This window comes from Ceratotherium simum, chromosome 31, assembly GCF_057802395.1.
Source record: "Ceratotherium simum simum isolate JZ-2026a chromosome 31, ASM5780239v1, whole genome shotgun sequence".
Classification (NCBI taxonomy): domain Eukaryota; kingdom Metazoa; phylum Chordata; class Mammalia; order Perissodactyla; family Rhinocerotidae; genus Ceratotherium; species Ceratotherium simum.
The window spans coordinates 2,207,403-2,226,414 of record NC_141930.1 but is presented as its reverse complement, the minus strand read 5'-3'; the positions used below and the strand labels follow the sequence as shown (position 1 = coordinate 2,226,414).

The window sequence follows — 19,012 nt, the reverse complement described above, 5'->3', positions numbered from 1 at the left end:
TTTAGCCCTTTAAATATATTGTGCCATTCTCTTCTAGCCTGTAAGGTTTCTGCTGAGAAGTCAGCTGATAGCCTTATGGGGTTTCCTTTGTATGTAACTTGACATTCTCTTGCGGCTTTTAGGATTCTCTCTTTATCTTTAATTCTGGACATTTTGATAATGATGTGTCTTGGTGTGGGCCTCTTTGGGTTTATCTTGTTTGGGGCTCTCTGTGCTTCCTGTACCTGGATGTCTGTTTCCTTCCTTAGGTTAGGGAAGTTTTCATCTATTATTTCTTGAAATAGATTCTCTGACCCCTTGTCTCGCTCTTCTCCTTCCGGGACACCTATAACACGGATGTTAGTGTGCTTGATGTTGTCCCAGAGGTCCCTTAGACTGTCCTCAGTCTTTTTAATTCTTTTCTCTTTTACCTGTTCACCTCGGGTAATTTCTTCTAGTCTTTCGTCCAGCTCACAGATCCGTTCTTCTGTATCCTCTACTCTGCTTTTGAGTCCCTCTAATGAATTTTTCATTTCCAGTACTGTATTCTTCATTTCTGATTGGTTCTTTTTTATATCTTCCATTTCTTTGTTGACATTCTCACTGAGTTCATCTATTCTTCTCCCCAGATCAGTGAGCATCCTTAACACTCTTAGTTTGAACTCTCTGTCTGGTAGGTTGCTCATTTCTGTTTCACTTAGTTCCTTTTCTGGGGTTTTGTCCTGTTCCCTTACTTGGAATGTATTCTTTTGCCTCTTCATTTTGCCTCTTTCCCTGTGCTTGTGTCTACGTATTAGTAGGTCAGCTACATATCCTGCTCTTGGATAGGTGACCTTATGTAAGTGATGGCTTAGGAGGCTTCCAGTGTGCTTCCCTCAGTTCTCAATGTTCCTGGGGTGACCCCTATGTGGGCTACATGTATCCTTCTGCTGTGGCCTGTTTGCTCTCCCTGTAGGCGCCCAGGGAGGCTGAGTTATGCTCCTGGCCAGCTGTTGTAATGCTCAGCTGCTTGTAGTTGTTGTGGGCCCTTCAGTCTCTTTATCAGCTATGGGGATCCCCAGCACAGTTGGCTGCAAGTTCTAATACCACATTTGTGTTGCAGTATTTCTTTTAAGTGAGTAGGCCCCCACCGTGGCAGGTTGTTAGGCTCAGGGCCTTACAATTGCTGTAAGCCTCTAGCCTATTAGGTCTCTTGTCAGCTCTCTGAGGATTGCAGCTGGGTGGGGCTGGCCTCAGGCACAGGAGCACCCAATTGTTTCAGGCTTTGGAAGGTGGGGCAAACCTCCTATGTGGGTCTTTGAGAAGCACAAGTGTTCTGCAGCTGACAAGCCCTGTTGCCCACAGGTCCACACACACAGTCAACACAGTCCTGCCCCGTATGTGTGCCCCGACCTCCCCAAGCAGACCCAGTCTCTCCACGGCAGGAGCCCCACACACTCTGCCACCGCCACACACTCTGCCACCGCCCCACACTCTCCACCCGCTCCATGTGCACACCCTGCCCTGCTCAAGTCGGCTCAGTTGCCAGGCTGCAGAGAATCCAGTCACCAATCTATGCAGGCCCACAAGTTGCCTGAGGGCTTGTTGGGTGGGGCCAGTCTCTAGGGTGGGCTGCCTGCCCTGGCTGAGCTGGATTAAATCGGTGCTCTAGCGGGTGGGGCAGACCCTGGGCTAGCAGGCCTCAGGGAGAACTCTAATGGCGTGTGTGTCAGCACGCCCACACCAGGCCACAACAATGGCCACCACCAATGTCCCAGTCCCTGGAGAGGTCTCACCCCTCACCGAGATGCACTCAGGGCCTGTTAGGTGAGTCTCTTGTCACCAAAGCACTGTACACCTTTCTTTCCGGTGATTTTAGGGTGCTTCCTGAAAGGGGTGAGTTTGTGCGTGGGCCCTTTAAGAGCCAGTTTTAGTTTCTTTGTGAACCGGGTTTTCTGGGGGTGCTCCCCAGTGTTTTAGTAGCAGGCAAAGTCAGATATTATGCCACTGGTCTCGATTGTGCTGGGTCCACAATATGCCCACAGCGGAGGCGCTCCCCGGCTCAGGGCCCCGCGCCTCCAGGGAGGCTGCGTACCTGTGAGCTGCTCCAGGCGGCTGTGAAGCTGGCGGCTTGTGAAGGCAGCGTTTTTCCTCTCCGGAAGGGAGTCTCTGCCTCTTCCACCTCAGTTAGGATTGTCCGTTGTTGCAGGAGTTCCTCTCATCCAGTTTTCAGTTCTGTCTCAGGGGTAATTTTTCCATGAGTAGTTGTATATTGGCTGTGTCCACGGGAGGAGCTGAGTTCCGAGTCTGCCTACGCCGCCATCTTGACTCCTCTCTCTGTTTCCTCCTCTTCTTATAAGGCCATCAGTCCTATCAGATTAGAGCTCTACCTTTATGACCTCATTTAACCTTAATTATCTCCTGAAAGCCCTATCTACAAATACAGTCACAGTGGGGACTAGGGCTTCAACATATGAGTTTTAGGGGGGCACGATTCAGTCCATAGCAGTTACTAACACTTAAAAAGTCAGAAATTTTTACATGAGAGTTCAGATTTCTGACTTCCTTAAAAAAAACTGCAGGATCTGATCACTATGGACTTCTCTGAGTACATGACAATAGTGGGTTTAAGAGAGAGGTTGCAGATTCTCTGTGGGTGTGCTTTCTCCAGTTCACCACTGTCCCTACCTTTTGATACCTGCTTGGCTACTGTAAGCAATTAATTTCGTGATCCTTGACTATAGAGCATCCTGGGAGTGCTCCGGAGTTCTGATGTGTGAAGCTATAGAATTTGGATGTATCTCCGTCATCTGTTTGAGGAAGTTGGTGTTCTTTTCTTGTAGATGAATTTCCTTGTGGCTGAGCTTCAACGAAGTGGTGAATTTTGTCCATAGGCAGTGTTTACTTATAGCCTGGGAAGTTATGAAAAGTATCTTCTGGACAGCAGTCAAGGGTCAAATAATTACTTGGACCCATGATCTACTCAATGACCCTACTTTAATTCTAAATCTTTCTTTATCCCTGGCTTTCTAACTATATTCATTTCATATTTCTCCTAATTTTCTTCTCTTATCCATATTTGGAGGCATTCATTTACGGATTTCATATGGTTTTAGACAATAATGCGTTCCTACTGAACACATAGAGCTATATATTTTTGTTTCAACAAGAGACTCAGAAATAGGAGTATACTGCTAAATTACATTGTTGTGACATAGAACATACATCATAGCATGGTAAGACACTTAGGGCCTCACTCTGAGAGTTATATCACATCTAGCCCTAGCATGTGACTCATCCATTTCCACCTTCCACATCTTTCTCTTCTTGGACGTACTGCTTTGGCGGTACCAATCAGAAACACTGGGTCCATGTACACCAGCCATCACATTTTGAAAATTCTCAAGGATTAGGTGAAGCAGTCAGTTCAGTCATGTACATAGAAAATGACAAGAATGAGGGTATTAGCGTTTTCATATAAACTTTTTTTTTTTTTTTTTTGTGAGGAGGATCAGCCCTGAGCTAACATCCATGCTAATCCTCCTCTTTTTGCTGAGGAAGACTGGCTCTGAGCTAACATCTATTGCCAATCTTCCTCCCTTTTTTTGTCCCTCAAAGCCCCAGTAGATAGTTGTATGTCATAGTTGCACATCCTTCTAGTTGCTGTATGTGGGACGCGGCCTCAGCATGGCCGGAGAAGCGGTGTGTCGGTGTGTGCCTGGGATCCGAACCCGGGCCACCAGTAGTGGAGTGCGTGCACTTATCCGCTAAGCCATGGGGCCGGCCATCATATAAACTTCTTAGCTACTCCAAAGATGATTTTTCCAGATCACAGATTAGAATAATGTTCTAAGTCTTATAGCGTGGCTCCATGTAGACACAGTGAAGAGACCATGCTTTTGTGCTTCTGATATACGTAAACCCCCTAGAACAGTGCCTGGCAGATATACTCACGCGTCACATAACAATGTTTCGGTTACAACAGACCAAATATATGATGGTGGTCCCATAAGATTTGTACCATATAGCCTAGGTGTGTAGTAGGCTATACCACCTGGGTTTGTGTTGTCACGATGAAATCGCGTTAACAACCCATTTCTCAGAACGTGTCCTTGTCATTAAGCAACGCATGACTGTAGTAAGAACTAACCATTTTATTATTTGGGGGGGCAGTATATCCAAAAGGTTAAGAGAACAGGTTTTGAAGTCAATTCAGTTTTCATTTGTACCTTGTGTCTTCTACTTCCTAGTTATATGAGTTAGGCAAATTATTAAGTTTGCATTTTCTTTTTCTGTAGAATGGGCGATAAAGAATACCAACCTCATCAGGTTATATAAATGTACAACCAGACAAAAACAATGTAAAGATCTGAGCACAATGTTTGACATCTAGCAGATATCTGATACACAAGTAGATGTATAAAATAGATGATTGTAGAATGTGAGTCCCAAATTGAAAAAAAAGATCTCGGAAAGCTTCCAAAGACGTCAGTGGTTGGATTTAAAAAAGAGTAGATTCTTGGTCAATGTATCTCTACAGTGTGAAAATAGGAATGAAAATGCCTAATGTCAGATTTAATTATATCCACATTGCTTGAGTCAATTTAATCAAGTTAAATTAAATAAAGTCCTTCAAGTACGTAGTATTTGTTTTGTGCAAAGAATTAATATGGTGTTTTAGGAACTTTGGCCTAGAGAAAAAAAGCTGTTATAAATATTTTACAATGTGTTGTTCTTATTTACACTGACAGTGAAATAAGAAAAGCCTTCTCTTGGGGATTTTTATATTCATTGCCATGAGGCAAATATTGACTACGATGTTTTCAGTGTTCAATTTTAAGTGTGATCAGTTTTGGTAATTATTGAAATAAGTTGTCAAGACGAAGTTTAGCATTTGAAACAATTGACTAGCTTTTCATGGTGGTTGTCAATTGAAAATTGAACGAGGCAGATTTTCCAGGTCAAATGTCATTACCTGATACTGAAGGACAATTGGCCGTATTCCAGTGGATCTTGTCAGTGGCATTTTTAATACTTGCAGTGGGTTGAAGTCTGGCTGCAAATAGAAATCACTTGGAGGAGGATATTTAAAATAGGGAAGCCCACCCAGACTCCACCCTTGGAGATCTTGCTTCATCAGGCAGAGGGTCAGAAATCTGTACTTATGAAAAGCATCCCAGGTGATTCCGGTGATTTTCTGGATTTGGGAAACACTGATATTTTGGTCTAATACATCTTTATTCCAGTCCTAAAAAAAAAAAAGGCGCTTGAGATTTTTATAAATCTTTGCAAATATTCAGGTAAATATACCTTCTAGTAATGTATATGTAAACTAGACGTGAATCACTTTGAAGAAGATTTGATTATGTGGTATATTTATACAGGAGCCTTAAACACTTACAGAAGTAAAAGTTTTAAGAAGGCTCAATTTAAAAATTAAATTTTTGACATTGACATTGCCATAAATTTGATATTCATAAAATTTTTATCACTGAGGCACGCTATAGACAATTTTTATACTGGATATTATTAAAGTACAAAATGTTTATGCTTCATATTTTTATCCTTTATTTCTTAAACTAAATAGTATAGAATTAAGTTGTATGAATTGAGTTAGAAATCTTTCCCTTGGAAGCTATTGTCTTATGATACTTACAATTTAATTTTTCTGCTTTTTTAAAAAGCCAGAGTTCCTGCAGTAGCATGCTGTCAGCTCACAATATCTTTATGAAGCAATATCCTAAAATATTCCTGCAGAAGAAAAGCAGACTGCCTAAACTGTCCAAACAGGAGGGAAAAAGGTAATGACGTCTTCTTTTCAGAGCAAGGTTGATGCGTGTGCGTGTGTGTGTGTGTGTGTGCACATGTGTGCACGCACAAGTGAAAGAACGAGTGCACTGGAAACACTAAAGGTGTTTGGTCAGTTCCCAGCACTGCAAGCTGGTGAGCAGCCAAGGAAAGGGATATGTGCAGGGAAGGGTGAATTCGTTTTCCTGTTGAGCAAAAGTATCTGTGCACTGCTGAGGAGCGCATTTATTTAAATTTTCTTTCAAAGAATTATTACCTTTTACTGATGATTGGCAGCGTTTATAAAATGAATTAAAGTTTTCTATAGAGTTTCATGAGAAACTTCCCCGTGGAAATGATCAGAGTGCTTGGGGATGGAGGAGATTGGGAGGTGCGCTCTGTATAAGGAATAAGTGACAAAGCCAGAGGGCAACCGAACGGCATTTTACTGGGCTCCAGCTTCTAGATGGACATGTATTTAAATGTGTTGCATGTATTTTTAAAGTCAAAGAATGAGACGACCTCAGTGTGCAGTGGGAGCTGTGACTGCCCCCTCTGTGCACGATGAGGGTGGGTTGCTGGATCGTGTTGTGATGTTGCTCCTCTCAAACTGTTCCTGGACCTAGTGGAGCCGTAAGGTTCTTACACCAGTGCAGCATGAGATCTGAGAAGGTGTTCTCTCCCCTTAGATAGCAGTCTTGCAGCCGATCCCTGAGTGTGTTAGTGTGGATATGCACCCTCCCCCTTCCACTAACTAGAACTGGTCTGTCCACACTCTCACCCACCTTGCTGCCCCTCCGCCTGACTGCACCTTGTACAGCTTCTACGGCCCTCTCCATAAGATCGTGTTTCACTTGCATATTATTAGTCTGCGTTTGTGCTTCTGACACTCAGCAGAGGGCCTGACACATAACTGGGACTAATAAATGTGTGTTGCTCCCTGAGCAAACTATTTACTGGTTCCATAAGGGTGTTAAGAATATGTATGTTTTTATTTATTTATATAAACAATATAAAGATAAAAATTCAAGCAAAATTATCATAACAAATATGTTCTCAAGAGTTGAAGGATATCAGGGTGACGTTGACCTATTTCATTATATAAACTCTTTTTATCTATAGCTGTAGGGTAGTGTTCTGTGGAATATATCATGTTAGTTAACTGGGAAAAATCTCTGGAAGATGGAGTTGCTCTGCCTTTTCAAGAACGATTCTGTTAATTTAATACAAATCGCATGAAAAATAGAGATTCAAATATAACATTTTATAAGATCTTATCTACCATCTGGATCAAACTGTGTCCCTAGATGGTAGGCTTCCTGGAATGATCATGTAAAGCTTATACTGTGATTTAGCAAGTTAATGTCACTTGGTAGAAATATCTAATAAAAAATGTACTTTTTATTCCAAGTATGCTCTATTGCTATTCTATTCTAATTGATTAGAATGAAAGCTATAAATTTAGCTGTCTGTAGAATAAGGGACCAGGAGCTTGTACAGAGAGCTGCAATGTCTAGCTTGCCCTCCTATTTCTTCATTAATTTACCAGCATTTTGTCTACATCTTAGTTAAGACATTATTTTCAGAGAACTACAGAGAGGCATACCAGTGGCTATAAACACACTTGATAATGGAATATCATCTCTAGATTTCAAAGAAAAAAAACCCCTGAGACCCTAAATTTATATTAATAGACAAATTGTGGTTTAAATTTAAAAATAATGGACCCCTGAATACACGAGGACTAAGGAAATACATATATTAGTTAAGATTTGTTGTTTTGAGTGCCAGAAAAGTCAATCAAATTAGCTTAAGAAGCAAAGGGAATTTTGAAGATCACGTTTCTGAAATATTTGAGAGTAGAGCTAGCTTGAGGCTTAAATGGTGACATTGGGACTCAGTTTCCCTCCACATCACTGCCTCATCTTTGCTGGGTTGGTTTTAGCTTCACACTCTGTCTGGTAGGCGAGACAGCACCAGATAAATTTCCTTTAAGGTTCAGGTGAGGAAAGAGGTGGTCTCTTCAAACAGCTGCAGCAGAAGACTCAATGCAATCTCTTATCGAATTATATCACTTCCCTGGATTGTCACTGTGCTCTGATTTGCCAGTCCTGAATCACATGCCCATCCATAGAATGGGGAATGTTGTTGACCCTACATGAAGCATGTGGGATACGAGCAGGAGAAGTGAAATCTCAGAAGAAAATTAGGGTGTTGTTAACAGGAAAATGGGGAGGAGACACAAACCTTCATTAAAATTTTCTTGAAGACACATCGGTCAATAAAAGGTTGAATAAAAATTAAGAAAAGTAAAGTAATACTTTGAGAAATTGGCAGTGAATTTTGAAATCATATATACAATGATTTAAATCTAAGTAACTATGGAAACGTGGTTAAGAAACAGGCTGTATATTGAAAGCAACAGTTATAGTAATAATAACAATTTACCTGAGACAAAAGTTCCAGAATATATCTAGAAAAAACAGGAGAGGAGAGGGTGGGAAGAATGCTCCTGTGTTTACTTTTTTATAGAGGTAAATAGAGCACGCTTCAGTTCTAAAATTCATACCATAATATAGAAAAATATAGAATTCAAATTTTATTTAGAGATACAAAAAATCAGTCTTAGAACTAAAAATAAGCTGTATAACCTCAATATTACCATAGAGTAACCAAATAAAAGATACAATTTGACAAAAGGAAAAAAAACAAACAAAAGTGAAACATCAAGGATGCATTAACAAAAACAGAATGTAAAATAAATGACTGATAATCATAAAAACATGTTATGGTAATATATGTAGCAGATTCTCAAATTGGATCTGAAATAAATTCCAATTATTACATTCCACTCTAAGATGAAAAAATAAATGGCTTGGAAAGTTGAAAAGAAAAAATAGATAAAACTATGCCTGGCGGATGCAAACCACAGGGAAATAAGGATTTAGAATATTAATATCACATAAAGTAGAATTTGAGCTTAAAAAGAAAGAAATACAATCAAGAAGGTAACTTTTTTCATTCATTAAAGGTACCAGTCAAAATGAAAGATATAGCCATAAGGAACCTTAAGATTCCAGATAAGATAGAAATGATAGAAATACAATAATAATCTGGGACTTTTGATATATGGGCTCTCACTTTAGATGTTAGGTTATAAAATGACTGTAGCTTCTAGCTTGAATCCTTCTCTCATGTTTATGGTGTCTCGTGATCTCGCTTGGATCACGTGTCTTGGGGAAAGACACACGCCATGTCATGAGGCAGCCCTGTGGACAGGCCCAGGTGACAAGGCTGACTGTCATGTGAGCTAGCCTGGAAGTACAGCCCCCTTGGTCCAGCCTGTGCTGACAGCAGCTCCAGCTGGTTCCCTGTGGTAGCCTTACGAAGCTCTGAGATAATAGATGTTTATTTATCTCAGCCTCTAAATTTGGGGTAATTTGTGTTGCAGTGATAGATAATTAATACGATGAATTTACAGAAGTTATCACTTATTAAATTACAAATAAATAATATTCAAAGAGAGAGATTGTTCACAAACATTCCCTGACTACAGTGCAATAGAACAAATTAATATTGGAATTGGAATTAAAAATAGCTAATAATTTAGAAATTTAAACAATAGCCATAACCAAAAACTCAAAAACACTCTCCTAAATAATTATTAGGTCAAAGAGGGAATCAAAATTGCATTATAGTTTAATTATATTATAAATTGAGAAGACATACATTAAAGCCTATTGAATGCAGGAAAAGTTATACCTACAGGAAATTCATAACATAAGTTTTCACATCAAAACAAAAAACGTAACTGTCAGAAATCAGAAAAAATAAATAAATAAAAGACACCTAACCGAAACAAAAGAAACAAATTGATACTGATAAGTGCTGAAATTAAAGAAGTTAAAAACACAGGAGACAATTTATTTCATGGTATTATTAAAAAAACAAAATGAATAAGCCACTAGCCTTATATAATCCCTAATAAGAGAAAATACTATCAGGATTGAGAAAGATAATACGATAAATGATACAGAGAAAACTAAGAGAATTATAACTTATGATAGAATACTTTATATAACTTGAGGCTAATTTGATAATCTAGATGTTATTGACTAATTTTCTAAAATATAGGTACTACTAAATTCATTCAAGAAGATAGAAATAAAAAATTATTATTGCATAAATAGAAGAAGTTGTGAAAAGAACTCTTCAAAAGTATTTTTTTGAAGCAAAAAAAGAACAAAAGCAAAAATTAAACACCCGTAGCCCGAATGATATCACTAGAAGTTCCTCTTAAATGACCAAGAAAAGGTAATTTCTATGCAATTTAATTTTCACTGAGTATAGAAAATGAGAAGTAGGTTGAAAATTTGCAGGCATCATATTACCATGATATCAAAATTTAACAAGAATAACATAAACAAGAAATACCAATTTTAATTATGACTATATAGGCAAATACAAAATAAAATCCTAGCAAATGAAACAATGCAACAGTGTATTAGCAGATTTGTACATCATGGTTAAGTTAGCTTTATATTATGAGTATAAAGAAAGTTCAACATTAGAAAGCTATTGTTATAATTTTGTAATATTACTAGCTCGAGGAGAAACTATATGATAGTATCTATAGACAGTGAAAAAACATTTGATATAATTCAGTATTTATGTCTCAGTGTAAAAGTAAAATCATGTTTTTACCTGTAATGTGCGTAGTAAGGTGGCTGTTAAAAAATACAAAACATTTATATTTTTCAGCCAGAAAAAAACGGCTCTAAAGTAGCAATAAAAATACCTTAAACTGAATTAAAATAAAATTTCATAAAATATATTAACTATATATATTATATATAATTTATATAAATTATAACTCTCCTTTCTAAGCTTAGCTTACAATGGTCCTTCATGTAATGTGATGAACGCATGTATGCCCATATGGTGGGAATACAGCTCAGGTAATTCAGAGAAGATTTGGCAGAATAAAATTGATGAGGAAACATGAATCTAGCAGACACTAAATGCTTACTATTAAAATTATTCATCAATAGACTTTACCTATTATCATTGTCGTACTCAACACTCTATAATTCCTTTAAACACCAACGTCATGTGACAGATAGAATAGTAAGACTTGGAAGTATGGCTCCTGCCTTGCTGTGGGCAGCTGGTGAGACTGCCTGATGCTAGGGTATTTGCTAGATACTGAAGGAAGACAGCCATGTGCAAGGAGAGTAGAAAAAATGCTTCATACAACCATTAAACATACTTGGAGCAATGTCACATTAATGAAAATAAACGGAAGACCTGGCTGAGACACAGGGGAACAGTTCCACTTGAGCAAAACACGTGAGCACAGGACAAGAATGAGATCAGGGACTGTTTGGAACTGTGATCATCATCTAAAATTTATTTTTTGTGGATCAACTAGACAGAATGTAAATTTTTGATATATTCACAAAAGTAGGAAATTAAATAGAAGCATTGTTTTAAAAAGAGCTTTGAATTTTAACACAACTTGGATTTGAGTTTTTGTTTTGCCCAACAGCAGGAACATGACTTTGGAATAGTCTCTGACCATTGACTGCACTCAGTTTTTACTCAGAATAGAGGTTAATAGTAGTATCCTACTTCAGAGTTATGCATTGAAAGAGCTTTTTAATTTTACTAGCTCTTATTATTATTGTGGACTATAGATGGCAATGATGTTTTACGTAGATTTATAACACGTCAAGAAATTCTGCCTTTTTTCAAACAGGTTAAACCACCACCACCACCGCAACCAACTTAATATATATAATATTATCAATAATTTTAAAAAGTCACTGCATTCTTTGCTTCAACAAATTTAATATCCACTATTTTTTTTTTTTTTTTGTGAGGAAGATCAGCTCTGAGCTAATATCCGATGCCAATCCTCCTCTTTTTACCAAGGAAGATTGGCCCTGGGCTAACATCCGTGCCCATCTTCCTTTACTTTATATGGGATGCCACCACAGCATGCCTTACCAAGCGGTGCGTCGGTGCATGCCCAGGATCTGAACCTGTGAACCCTTGGGCCGCGGAAGTGGAGCGTGCACACTTAACAACTACGCCACCGGGCCAGCACCAATATCCACCCTTTTTTAAGCAACAAGAAAAGACTTAGACTTTTAATCAGTGCATCTTTACATTAGTTTATTTCTGGAGGAAAAAGAAGTTTAAGGAAATAGTAACTGAGGAAACAAATAATAAGAATACATAGAATTATAAAAACCTATGTTAAAGATATATTTATTCAAAACATGACTTCTTTTGGAGGTAGGAACTCAAGTATTTACAAGGAAGCCTGCATTCTTATTATCTTATTTGACTTTTATAAAATTCCTAGTTGATATTACAGATACTTTAGGGAGACATATGTAATGAAGATAATATTTTGTATTATTTGTGATACATCTTCCCCAAAGAGTATGACTATTTCACTTCCCGCACTGGGTTAGTCATCATGGTCTCAGAAAAAAGGGCAAGGCAAATACTACTTTGAGAAGGAGGAAGATATAAAATGGAGGCATGTAGGAAAGACAAGTGATATAGAAACAGAGGAAGTAAGACAAACTCGAGGATTGTTGATCTTCATACACTCCCATCCCTGATATGAGGTGTCATCTCTCAATGAGGGGAAGAAGGCTGTAGAAACATCCAGATAGCTACTGAGGAAGCTGCATCCTCTAGGGCAGTGATAATCAACTTGGACTGCACATTGGAATCACCCAGAGAGATTTTAAAAAATTCTGATGACTATTTAAATTGAAATCCCTGGTTTGGAGCCTAAGTATATAAGAAAGTATTTCTAGGTGATTCTTGAGAATTATGGCTATAAAGTAAGACTGAAATTGGGCTTAGCACACTGTTCAACATGAAGTGAGAATGATAACACAGCATTGGTGGGTGGAGATGCCTAGAGACAACCTCGAGTTAATGCTGTTGGTTCCACTTGGCCTGTGTTTAGCAGGGTGTCTGGAATTTCCCATGAACACTGGTGAGGAAAGAATGAGATGCTGATAGGGCTGAAGGGCTGTGGGCCCCTGAAGAGGGGAAGAGCGGGCTGCTGAGGCAGAAATCTGCATGACTCAAGCAGAAGGTAGTCACCAAGAGCAGATGACACAGCCAAAAAATCCAGTCTAGTAGATTCCGTCTTTCCTCATTAGCCAATCCAGGGGCCAGAGCGGACCTGCAGCCACTTTGCAACAGGAACATGATGATGATAATGCTCCTCCCTCCAACCACGGTCATGTAAGCAACCCCGTCCTCCCCCAGCATACACCCAAACCAAGTCCTGAAAGGATATGGAATGTACAGAAAATGGGCAAGACTGAGCCTCTATTTATCTGACAGAAACGAAGTTATTCTCATTCAACTATTTCAAATTAATGAGACTGAGACACCATAAAAAGGTATTGGGGGAAGAGAATCCATGAGCTCAGGAGAAAGTCTTAGATTCTTTATAAAAATAAGCAAGTTCTTCCTTGTGCATCTTAGGGTGAAAGTAAATTTTCAATCCCACTAATATATTTAGGTATTAAAGTATTAAAGCTATATCTATATAAAGAGGAATCAGAGTAAATGCTCTTTAACAATGAGAAGCTACAGAGGTTCTGCCTCTTATGAAACATGTTATTCTAAACGATCACGTCTCAGGATAGCTGGTGGTTGAGGCACAGCTAGCATGGAATCTGTCATAACTATTTTTTTTAGGAGAAAAGCAATTGGAAATTTATTAGGACCCTGTAAAAAGGAAATTTCATAGAGTAATGACAGTGAAAAATAAATAACAACTTATGAAAGGATGTTCCACATCTTATGTCGTCGGGGAAATGCAAACCAAAACAGCAATGAGATGCCACCATGCACCAACTAGAATGGCCAAAATTCAGAGCACTGACCTCACCAGACACGAGGGTGTGGAGCGACAGGAACTTCCATGCATTGCTGTTGGGAAAGCAAAACGGTAAAGTCACTTTTGAACACAGTTGGCGATTTCTTACGAAACTAAACCATCCAGCAATTGTGCTCCTTGGCATTTACTCAAGGGAGTTGAAAACTTATGTTCACACAAAATCCTGCAGGTGGATATTTAAAGCAACTTTGTTCATAATTGCCAAAACTTGGAAGTAACCAAGATGTCCTTCAATAGGTGAATGGATAAATAAACTGTGGTCCATCCAGACAATGGAATATTATTCAGTGCTAAAAAGAAATGAGCTCTCAAGCCATGAAAACACATGGAGGAGACCTAAATGTATATTACTAAGTGAAAGAAGCCAATTGGAAAAGGGGACGTACTGTGCGATTCCAACTATGACATTCTGGAAATGACAAAACCATGAAGGCAGTAAAAGATCAGTGATTTCAAGGGGTTAGGGGGAAGGTGGGATGAAGATGAGGAACACAGAGGATTTTTAGTGAAAAAACTCTCTGATACTATAATTGTGGATATATATCATCATACATTTGTCTAAACACAAAATACAACACCAAGAGTGAACCCTAGGTTAACTATGGACTTTGAATGATTTTGATGTGTCAGTGTAGGTTCATCCGTTGTAACAAATGTCCCAGTCTCGGGGAGGGTGTTGACGATGGGGGAGGCTGTGCACGTGTGTGGACAGGGAGTATATACGGAAATCTCTGTACCTGCTGCTCAATTTTGTATAAACAAATGACACAAATACATATAAGATTCATTTGTTTTGTGATCCAAAAAGACACACTGTAGAGTAGACTCTCCTTCATAGGCGTTTATTATTAAAAGGTAATTAGTGAGCATATATATTGGTAGCATTGCTTGGCGGACGATGACAGAAAGTGGGCTTTGCGTTCAAAGTGACTTTCAACAAACTCTAGGTCAGTGCCTCTCAAATTTTAACATGTGCACAAATCCCTCCTCCCCCTGGGAGGTGGGGAGCTTATTAAAGTGCAGATTCTGATCCAGGACGTCTAGGGCGGGGCCCGAGACTCTGCGTTTCTAACAAGCTACCTGCTGCTGTTGGTCCCGGGACCACAAGCCCAGAGACTATTTGGTGTTTTCTTTCTTTCAGAAAATTAAAAAAATATTACTAAAATAACTTTTCTATTGGGAAAAGTTAGCCCACATTTTCAACCATCAATTCATCCATCTTTGGGCTTATTTCAGTTAAACTACAAAGCTGTGTGCAGTCTGTGACCATAATGTACTTGTTTCATTGAATTTAGCAGGAAGTCACATGTTGCACTTAATAAGGCAGTCTGGCATTTTGGAATTTCTTTGGCATATTTTTACTCAGGACATTTTAATGAAGTCCAATCAGTATCTATTATCTTAAAAAGTTCAATTCTAATTAGGCATAGGGTCAGATAAGGAAAAAGAGGGACGAGTAGCTTGCTATGTTCAGAAGGAATTTCTAGGTTTATGACTTATAACAGGTTATAACAGGTTTATAACAGGTTTATAACCAGAGAATGGTAATATTTTGTAAAATCATTTTCTCTTAGTTTGTAGTATATAACTTACAACTGACTAATTTGAGTTGGGAATTGCAAAAAGATTTTAGCAGTGTGCACATGCTGTGCTCGCCTTCCACCAGCCCAGGACTCCAGTAAGAGTATTCTTCAATGTGCCAAAGGCAGTCTGACTGGAAGAGGTCTGTTGGGGACATTTCTCATGGGCCTGGACGTCTGTAGGCTCAGTTGGCCAAATTACCAATCACTCCAAAAGCTGTCAAGTGTGTTTTGTGCAAAGCATTGATGCTTCAGTTTGGACTTTAGATTCTAAAGAGACTAAATCATCCCAGCCACTTGAATTGAAGCTCAGAGTTTCACTTCTAGATCTAAAAGAAGCAGTAACACCTAACTTTGATCTGGGTTAAAATGGTGTGGAACATCACTGTAAGATACATTTTTTCCCAAACGCATTTTAAAACAATCATTTGGTATAATACACATACTACCTAGATGGATTATAAATTCTCTCTAAAAATGTAGGTGGGAAAATAAAGATGACTATTTGGAGGTGAAGCATCTGAACACCTAGAGCAAATGGATTCTGATAGATTGACAAAAAAAAAAAAATCTCTCTGCAAAGTTGCTTTTTTAGCTTGTGGTTTTCTTTTGAGATTTTGGACTTAATTTCATTTTGTAGCTTTGTCAAAATTACCCATGTGCTACAGGTACATCTAGGTTGTCTTTGGTAGGGTCTGGCCTCAGGATAATTAACCAGAGGCTATTTGAAAAAATATGTGTTTAACAGTAGAACAAATGAAAATATCCTCGTTATGATTATAAAACTCATATTTTCACTGAAGTTCTGAGGTCTATTGAATGAGACGCTCCCTGTATTTTTAAAAAAATCAGAACTAGAATAATTCTGTTTTATTATTTATTCTAAAAATAAAAGTGAAAACTTACACTATCTGGAAAGAAGCCTCATGCTAATACCTTATCATTTATGTATTCATTTAAATAATATATACTGAGCATCGACCATGTGCTTGCTAAGTGCAAGTCAGACAGGGTCTCTGTACTCAGAAGGTACAGCTTGGTGGCCCCGACAGGCGCTGAGTAAGAGGTGATAAGTGAAGTGTAATGGGTGTCAGAGATGACCACAGGGTAAGCAGGTGGCACCGAGAGTGCTTATGTTAACGGCAGATGGTGTACTGGAATATCATGGCAAGCATCCCCCAGGAAGAGAAGTTTAAGTTCAAGGATAGGTAAGAGGGGTCTAGAAGAAGGGAAAGAGCACTTCAGGCAAAGAGAACTCCCACCAGGTGATATGCTTCCCCTTGTTGATGATCCAAACGTTGGTGTGGCTGTCTTAGCTGGTACTCTAATGACCCAGTTTAGTAGTTGTCACCAGAAACTTGAAAACAATTTTTTTCAAAAGTTTAGGTCATCTGTCCCATAGGTATTGACCAAGCAATGGGCTCGCTCTGCTCATCGAGATCTGAGCCAATTAATCATGAGTTAGAGATTGAGAAACGAAGTTTGATTAGATTAGCCAGCAAATCGGAAGACAGATGGGTCTTCCGAAAGACCCATCTTCAAGGATTACAGAATTTTGAGGTACTTATATGGGGGAGATGGGCAGTAAGGAGGTGGTTCAGAAATGTACATGATGGACTCCAGGATCTCTCGTTGTTCTTTTCTTCTGTCGATGATGATGAATATTCTACAGGTGTTCTTTCTTCCTGGCAGCCTTCTTATTCCCTGGGAAAATTCATTAAAATTGTTAAGAACAGAGCTCAGCAGGGGAGGTGCACAGGATCAGGGCCAGGAAATCATGAAAGCATGCAGCAATTTATAATGATCACATGCTAGAAAGGTTTCAACTAGGAAAGGAGTGTTTAGTGTAATAAGATGGCCTCCCTTATGTTCACTTACAGTATTAGGATGGGAGTGGAGGCCGAGGGTGCAGGGGGAGACAAAAAAGGAAGGAAAGAAGGAGGAAAGGAAAGAGAGAGAGTGGGAGAGAGAGAGAAAATGAAGCAAAGAGGAGGAAAGGAAGAAAGGGATGTTAATAAACAAGAATTCAATTGAATACATTTAAAGATCTAATTGGCTTTATTCAACAATTCATGAATCAGGGCAGTATCCCATCTGGTAAATAGAAAGGTGCTCCAAGGAGTTGTGCAAAATGGAAGGTATTTATAGGCAGAAACTGGGCAGGACAAGAAAGTTGTTAGCAAAAAAAGAGAAAAGGTTATTTCATGCAAGGTCACTGTTCTTTGGGGGAAGGGCAGCAGGGTCTTATTAGGCAGATGGCCTCACTAGTGTTGATCAGGAATTTCTGGACTATCGGTTTACGGTCACATTCCTGGGAGGGGCTGAAACTGCAATTGGTTTGCTCTCCTGGGGGCAAGTGACTCCACCTGGGGCCTGTTTCTTTTTCTTTTTTTTTTTTGTGAGGAGGACTAGCCCTGAGCTAACATCTGATGCCAATCCTCCCCTGTTTTCTTGAGGAAGATTGGCCCTGGGCTAACAGCCGTGTCCATCTTCCTCTACTTTATATGGGACGCCGCCACAGCATGGCTTAGCAAGCAGTGCATCGGTGTGCGCCTGGGATGGGAACCTGCGAACCCTGGGCCACGGCAGCGGAGCGGGCGCACTTAACCGCTTGCGCCACCAGGCCGGCCCCTCTATTTTTTTTTTTAACAGGTAGAAAGGCAAGGCTGAAATGAAGGACTATCATGCCATCTCATGAGAGCAATATTTTCACCTTTTGGAGAATTCTATGAAGGGAAGAGGAGGGAAGTTCATAGAAATCTACTTGCTTCAGCCACGCTTTGGTGCTATCCTTTGTGGCCCAAATTAAAGCTTTTACTATGACATAAAAATGAAACCCTGGATGGCTTGGGGCATCGTTGTAGCAAACGGGTGGCAATTTGTAGAAATTGCCTGCGTGCTTAGGATTTCCCTGCATTAAAGTGGAGTGCTACAAAAATGTTTCGAGTCTGGGTCTAAAGATAAAAATGCCATTTGTGTTTACAACTGCCACTGAGGAATGGTAGATTCTGCTAAAAGGAAGGCCCATTTGTCACGCTTCCTTCCAGACGGTTTTGGTTAGAAGTGTCCGGGAGTAGGTGCTGAGGAGGGTTGAATTGCTCTGCCTGGTAGAGGTGATCTAATTTGGGGTTGTGGAGCAATCCAGGAGTGAGGAAAGGCAGAGAAAAAAAGAGGAAGAAAACAAGTGAGAGGAGCCAGGATATAACTGAAGGAAAGTGTGCACTCAGTGAGGAGAAACCACTGGTCCTGGGCATGGGAGTGAGGACATTTAGGAAAAGAAAGATCTATTAATGGATTTCAAGTGCGCTGTGTCATATGTGATACAAACATCTCTTTAATATAACCTCAGTATTTGATGAACTCTACTGTCCTTCCAAATGCTCTGAGTATTTGGTTTGGTTTAGTTGAGTTTTATCGAGGAAGTATAGGAAAAATTGATTTTATTTCTGGATAAACAAGACGTGGAATAAAGAGAGCGTTTAAGGACGAAGCACAGCAGCAGAGGTGACATCAGAACGTAATCTCTTAGAGAATTGCTGAAATTTTAGGGAGAGCTTTGCACTTTCACGGATTTTCATGGGACCTTATGTAGATTTTAAGGGGCCGGTAGATCCCAGCTGGTGTCATTTGTGTTGCATGGAATTCCCGACCAATATCCCCAAAATGGAAAACTGTGATACAATTAACTAAGAGATAGGTAGTGGACATGGTGAAATTATGAATTCAGCTGAAGAAGTAATGTAAATAC

At 39.4% G+C, this 19,012-nt stretch overlaps 1 long non-coding RNA gene across 2 annotated transcripts in view; it reads right to left on the bottom strand.

Moving 5' to 3' along the window:
* The window catches only part of LOC147913003 (uncharacterized), a 70,713-nt gene extending 68,457 nt beyond the window's left edge, over positions 1 to 2,256 (bottom strand). For both annotated transcript variants that reach the window (XR_015549206.1, XR_015549207.1), the window contains exon 1: positions 2,054 to 2,256. This is a non-coding gene — a long non-coding RNA (uncharacterized LOC147913003). The remainder of the gene's footprint in view (positions 1 to 2,053) is intronic.
* Between the last annotated feature and the right edge of the window lie 16,756 nt (positions 2,257 to 19,012).